This window comes from Miscanthus floridulus, chromosome 7 (assembly GCF_019320115.1).
Source record: "Miscanthus floridulus cultivar M001 chromosome 7, ASM1932011v1, whole genome shotgun sequence".
NCBI classification, from domain to species: Eukaryota; Viridiplantae; Streptophyta; class Magnoliopsida; order Poales; family Poaceae; genus Miscanthus; species Miscanthus floridulus.
Window position 1 is genome coordinate 77,910,366 of NC_089586.1, and position 6,990 is coordinate 77,917,355.

Below are 6,990 nucleotides of genomic sequence, written 5' to 3' on the forward strand. Positions count from 1 at the left end.
TCAAGGAATTTCTGGATACAAAGCCTCCAATCTTCATGGTGGCTGAGGAACCACTATAGGCTGATGAGTGGCTCAACACCATTGAGCAGAAATTTCATCTGCTGAGGGTCACAGAGCATCTGAAAGCTGAGTATGCTTCTCACCAGCTGCAAGGACCAGCAGGAATCTGGTGGACACATTTCTTATCGTCTTTGCCTGCTAATGCGCGAGTGACTTGGGAATAGTTCAAGCTAGCTTTTAGGAGACAACATATTCCCCCAGGCCTAATGCGCATGAAAGCGGCTAAATTTATGAGGCTCACTCAAGGAACGAAGATCCTCACAGAATATATGCACGCATTCAACAACCTGTCTAGATATGCTCTAGGTTTTGTTGATATGGAAGAGAAAAAGATAGAGAGCTTCAAACGGGGTCTGGGTACCAAACTGATGAAGACCATGGCCAATTCTAGGTGTGCCACGTACAATGAGTTTATTAGTGATGCCTTGACCCTAAGAAAACCACAACATGCATGCCGTTGCTAAGGGTCGCAAGAGGGCATATGAGGCAGGTGCCTCTGGATCTTCACAGTCAAAAGCGCCTATCACATCTAGGCCACAATTCTGTCCACCTACACCCAAGTTTAGGCCTCCACCACCTAAAGCTTAGAATAACAGGTCACAAAAACCATTTCGTAAGGCATTCACTATTGCCTTACCAAAAGGGACTGGCAGTTAGGGAAGCTCCATAGGACCTAGGAATAATCAGCCATGTTTCAACTACAACCAAATGGGTCATTGGGCCAAGGAATGCCCCCACCCCAAGAAGAATGGCAACCCAAATTAGAACAATCAGAGGCAGGCGAACGTAAGGGCACGTCCAGGATACGTGCATTATACCACTGTTGAGGAAGTGCCCGCCGGAGAAGTTGTCACGGCTGGTATGTTTCTCGTCAACAAGCATCCCGCTGTTGTTTTATTTGATTCGGGAGCTTCTCATTCATTTATGAGTCAAGCATTTGCATCTAGACATGATCAAGAAATAATTGAAGTAAGCAAAGGGGGTTATAATATAAGTTCAGCAGGGGGTACTATTTCTACCAAAAAGATAGTAAAAAATGTGCTCATCTCTATACAAGGGAGGGAGTACACAATGGATTTGATAATATTGCCTAGGTTATCGATAAGTGTAATCTTAGGCATGAATTGGATGAAGTATCATGGTGTTCTTATTGACACTATCACCCATACTATTATGTTGAGGGAACCCACGGGAGGGAATGCTTTTCTAGTACCACTCTCCCGCAATTTTGAACTCCAACATTTAGCTTGTGCTATCCAAACCACCACACTTTGTGATATCCCAGTGGTTTGTGAGTTTTCGGATGTATTTCTAGAGGAATTACTAGGTCTACCACCAGATAGGGATGTGGAATTTAAGATTGAGTTAGTGCCAGGTACGGCACCCATATCAAGAAGGCCCTATAGAATGCCACCCAACGAGTTAGCGGAACTTAAGGTTCAATTGCAAGATCTATTGGACAAGGGTCTTATCCAACCTAGCTCATCTTCATGGGGGTGTCCAGCCTTGTTTGTGAAAAAGAAGGACAAATCACTGAGAATGTGTGTAGATTATAGACCACTCAATGCTATGACCATCAAGAACAAATATCCATTGCCTCGCATCGACATCTTGTTCGATCAGCTAGCGAAGGCAAAGATATTCTCTAAAATTGACTTGAGATCGGGCTACCATCAGATAAAGATCAGACCAGAGGATATACCTAAAACTACTTTCTCTACTAGGTATGGCTTATACGAGTATTTGGTTATGTCTTTCGGACTAACAAATGCTCCAACCTACTTCATGTACCTGATGAACTTGGTATTCATGCCCGAGCTCGACAAGTTTGTGGTCGTGTTTATCGATGATATATTGATTTATTCAGAAAATGAGTCAGATCATGAAGAGCATCTAAGGATTATTTTATCTAGATTGAGGGAGCATAAGCTATATGCGAAATTTAGCAAGTGTGAATTCTTGTTGAACAAAGTACCTTTCTTAGGTCACATCTTATCAAGGGATGGAATCTCTAGTAGACCCATCAAAAGTACAAGAGGTCAAGGATTGGAAAGCCCCAACTTCGATTCATGAAGTTCAGAGTTTTCTAGGGTTAGCAGGATATTATCAGTCGTTTCATTCCAGATTTCTCAAAGATAGCTAAGCCTATGACTAGACTACTTCAGAAAGATGAGAAGTACAAATGGACACTAGAATGTGAAGCAGCTTTTCGCACCCTCTGAACTTTGTTGACTACAGCACCTGTGCTAGCACAACCCGACATTGAAAAGCCTTTCGATGTATTTTGTGATGCATCGGGAATAGGTTTGGGATGTGTGCTTATGCAAGAAGGAAGAGTTATTGCATATGCTTCTCGGCAATTGAGAAAGCTTGAAGTCAACTACCCTACACATCATTTAGAACTTGCAGCAGTTGTTCATGCATTAAAGATATGGAGACATTATTTGTTGGGCAATGTATGTCATATATATACTGACCACAAAAGTCTCAAGTATATCTTTACCCAACCAGAGCTGAACATGAGACAACGAAGATGGTTAGAATTGATTAAGGACTACAATTTAGAAGTGCATTACCATCCGGGTAAAGCTAATGTAGTAGCAGATGCACTCAGTCGAAAGTCTCATTGCAACACTACAGAAGCATTATTGGAAGATGGATTCATCTTATTACACCCTACTGTATTACACAATATCACGATCAGTTGTTCACTTGAGAGCAAAATCATAGAGCTACAGCAGACGGATGTAGGAATAAGGCACATCAGGAGAAAAATGGAAGAGCAAGAAACCAAACATTTTAGATTGGACGAAAGAGGTGTATTATGGTTTGAGGACCAACTTGTGGTACCAAAAGACCATGAGCTAAGGAATCAAATTTTAGATGAAGCTCACTTGTCCAAATTGTCTATCCATCCGGGTAGTAGTAAGATGTATCAAGATTTGAAAACCTGTTTTTGGTGGACTAAGATGAAGAAAGAGATCGCAGCCTATGTTGCTAGGTGTGATAACTGTAGTAGAGTAAAAGCTGTTCATATGAAATCCACCGGATTACTTTAGCCATTGCCTATTCCAGGTTGGAAATGGGAGGAAATCAACATGGACTTTATCACAGGCCTTCCAATGACGCCACAAGGTCATGATTCAATATGGGTTATTGTTGATCGTCTCACCAAGTCAGCACACTTTATACCCGTGAACACATGGTATATAGTTGGGAAATACGCGGAGATATATGTTTCCCAGATCGTGAGACTGCATGGAGTACCTAGGACTATAATCTTAGATCGAGGACCACAGTTCATAGCTCGTTTCTGGGAGCACTTACACTAGGCTTTGGGAACCAAGCTAATCTGAAGTTCGGCATACCATCCGCAAACTTCAGGACAGACGGAGCGAGTGAACCAAATCTTAGAAGATTTGCTTAGAGCTTGTGTTATATCTTCAAAAGGTTCATGGGAGAAATGGTTACCTTTAGCTGAGTTCTCCTATAACAACAGTTATCAAGCAAGTATCAAAATGGCTCCATTTGAAGCATTGTATGGCAGAAAATGTAGAACTCCATTGAACTAGATTGAGCCCGGTGAAAGGAGATACTTTGGTATTGACTTTGTCAATGAAGCCAAAGAGCAAGTACGTATCATCCAACAACATATGAAGGCAGCTCAATCGAGACAAAAGAGTTATGCCGATAGAAGAAGAAGACCACTGACTTTTGAACTGGGTGACTATGTATACTTGAGAGTATCACCCATGAAAGGTGTGAAGAGATTTGGGATGAAAAAGAAGCTTTCACCCAGATATGTAGGGCCATACAAGATTTTGGAACGAAAAGGAAATGTTGCATATAAGTTACAACTTCCACCATGGATGAGTGCAATATTTGATGTCTTCCATGTTTCTCAGTTGAAGAAATGTCTTCGAGTACCTGAAGAAGCTATTGCACCCACCAACGTACAGCTTCAATCGGATTTGACCTATGAGGAAAAGCCAATTCAAGTGTTAGAAGAGTTGGAAAGAGTAACATGGAGTAAGATTATTAAGTTCTATAAGGTGGTGTGGAACAATCATAGTGAACAAGATGCTATGTGGGAAAGAGAAGATTATTTACGAGAAGTTTATCCCGCCTTTTTCCAAGAATGGTAGGTCTTGCAAATCTCATGATGAGATTTTTATAAGGGGGAGGGGCTGTAACACCTCAGGTGTTAGCCTTGCATAACTTGACTTGCATAACATGAGCATGATCATCAAGCATTCATAAACAGGCATTTACAATTGAAACATTGGATTGAAACATCTGCAACATTTGCTTGTTATCGCATGTTTCTTTGAACATATGCAACTTTTCTCATTATTTCATGACTCCATGTGTCTATGCATATGATCATGAGTGTATACATGTAGATGGTTGATATGAGTCACAAAAATATATTGGCAATACTTAGGTTAGCTAATGGAACATGGTTCATGAATGTCACTTCCCATGACCAAGCCCTTAAGTCATGTTTCATGTGATTACATTAAATAGATCTATGAGTGACTAATAAATGAAATGATTGTATGACCTTGCAATTAGCCTAAACATGTTTAGAGTATCATTATGAACAACTTTGATATTCATGGTTAAGGGTAATTAGGCCATTAAGCCATGCTTTGAAGTGTATCATCATTTAAATGTGACATGTTTGACCAAATTTGAACTAGGTGTTAGAGACCTTGCATGGAGGTGGTCACTAAAGCAAAGTTGTAGTATTTTCTATAAGGAACAACTTTTATTTTTGGGTCATTAACTGATTCAGCCCCTAACATGCTTGAATTGAGATCACAAAAATCAGTAAAATCAACAATTCAAGACTTAACAAAATTTGCTAAGTCTTTGTTCACTGACCGACTGATAGACTGACCTTGGTCATGATTTTACTCCATTTCAGTTGCAAATTTGAGCATGATTCCTTAACCAAAGTTGTAGCTGGTACATAGGACTACACAAGTCGTGTAGATCGTTTGCACTTTGGAGCTTCGGTTTAGCAGATATATCGTCGTGTAAACTCACTGTCAGGCTCGGCTTCGGAGTTGACTGTCTAACTGAATCGCTCGGCACAGTGGCCGACCATCGCCAGGACAGAGCTGCCGCATGGAGGTCGCGATGGCCGCGCGTCGCCGTTGTCCTGACTGTGCAAGCCACGATGTGCCTGAGCCCGACGTTATCACCCCAGCACCCGCCCGCTCCTATCTGTGCCCTCAGTTTCACATTCCTGGCTCCTCCTTTGCCGTCCACTCACCCGTAGCAGCTGCAGCCTCAGCGCTGAGAGTCCGCCATCACCGTTGAAGGTGCCAGCTCGTGCCTAGCTCCACCATCACCACCGCAGCCCTCCACCGCCACCCCAGCAGCTCACCGCACCCACCCGTGCCCGCTGCCGGTGCTCAGTAAGCTTCAGCCCCACACATAGCCTCGCCGGAGCTCCGCCGCCAACCCTGTCGTCGTGGTCATGCCGCCACCGTCCACATCTCGCCACGCTAGTTGATGCGCTAGGTTTCCCGTAGCCCATAGATGCTTATACGTGCATTTGATTGAGTCGTCGTGGCTTCCACCGATGTCTCACCGTCGTCCCACACCTCCGCCCCACCATGGCCACCGCCTGCCATTGCTAGCACCGACGAGAGGTCCCACCAAGTAGTGCAATAGGTGCGCTAGGTCAAGTAGATCATCGTGTGAAGATGTCACCGCCGGCAAGTTCGCCATCGGCGAGCTCTGGCCACGCCAGTAGAGTAGCGCCGCCTGCTCTGTTCTTGTCTCGATGACATGTGGGGTCCTCTGTCAGCGGGTCCCATCGGTCAGCGACTCTATATTTGAAAGCTAGTTCATTTTGATTCTAGATTTTGCATTGTTTTGTGATTTTTATATCTCCAGTTTGGTAGCTTCAAAAATTGTGAAATAAATTTGGTAGTGTTCCTTAGGAAGTTTGGTATTTAAGAAAAATATATTCTTAACATTTACAGTAGAAATTTTGGGAGATTTAATAGAGATTTAAAATGTGTTTTTGAATGCATGCAAACTTGTTTATTTTATATCTAGAGTTCCTGTGCTCCAAAAATTATGAAATTTTTGGGGTAAGCTAGTCTTAACATATATGAGCTCTGGTAAAAATTTGAGGATCAGTGCAAGTGTATATTTGTAGTTATAGATTTTTCTTTTATAAATAGTGAATCCTTGTACGATTTTTTATAAATTATTTGTGAATCCATTATTCCTGAAATTTGTTGGGGGATATCCTAGTACCATAAGGATGATAAGAAAAATAGGAAATCTATTGCTTGACATTTTTCACTAGGGTTTTCTATTTATGCTACTTTAAGCCTTTCTGTCTTGTCATTTCTGTATAGAATGTTTTACTGTATAAAATGGCATGAAACTTTTACAGTAGTCTTTTAGTAAGCTTAGTAAAGCACTGTAAATTTTTGAGAATTTATGAAGTACATCTGGTATATGTTTATTATTTAACCTAAATATCTAAATAAAATAATAAAGGCATTTAAATAAATAGTTTGGGCTTCACCATTATATTGTCTTGAATATATTTGGTATGCTTAAACTGTTGGTAGGCTTTATGTTGTCAAACTTTGAGTGATTACATGAAGTAGAAGTATTGTTGCTTTAAAATGCAAATTTAAAAGGATTCTGGATAGATTCTGTAGTTTGATAAGTTGCATGATAGGGATGATGTTTGCTATAAACATGGTTAATAACAAAGTTGTAGATAATTTGATAAGCTTTCAGAAAGTCTAGGATCACTGCATTTGGATTAATAGAACTCTAGTTATGAGTGAAACAATTAGCTGTTGTTTTGTGATATAGTAGATGCATTGTGGAAGTAGTTAATTAAATAATCGAAGAAGAGATATGCACCTACTCAATAAACATGATGCACTT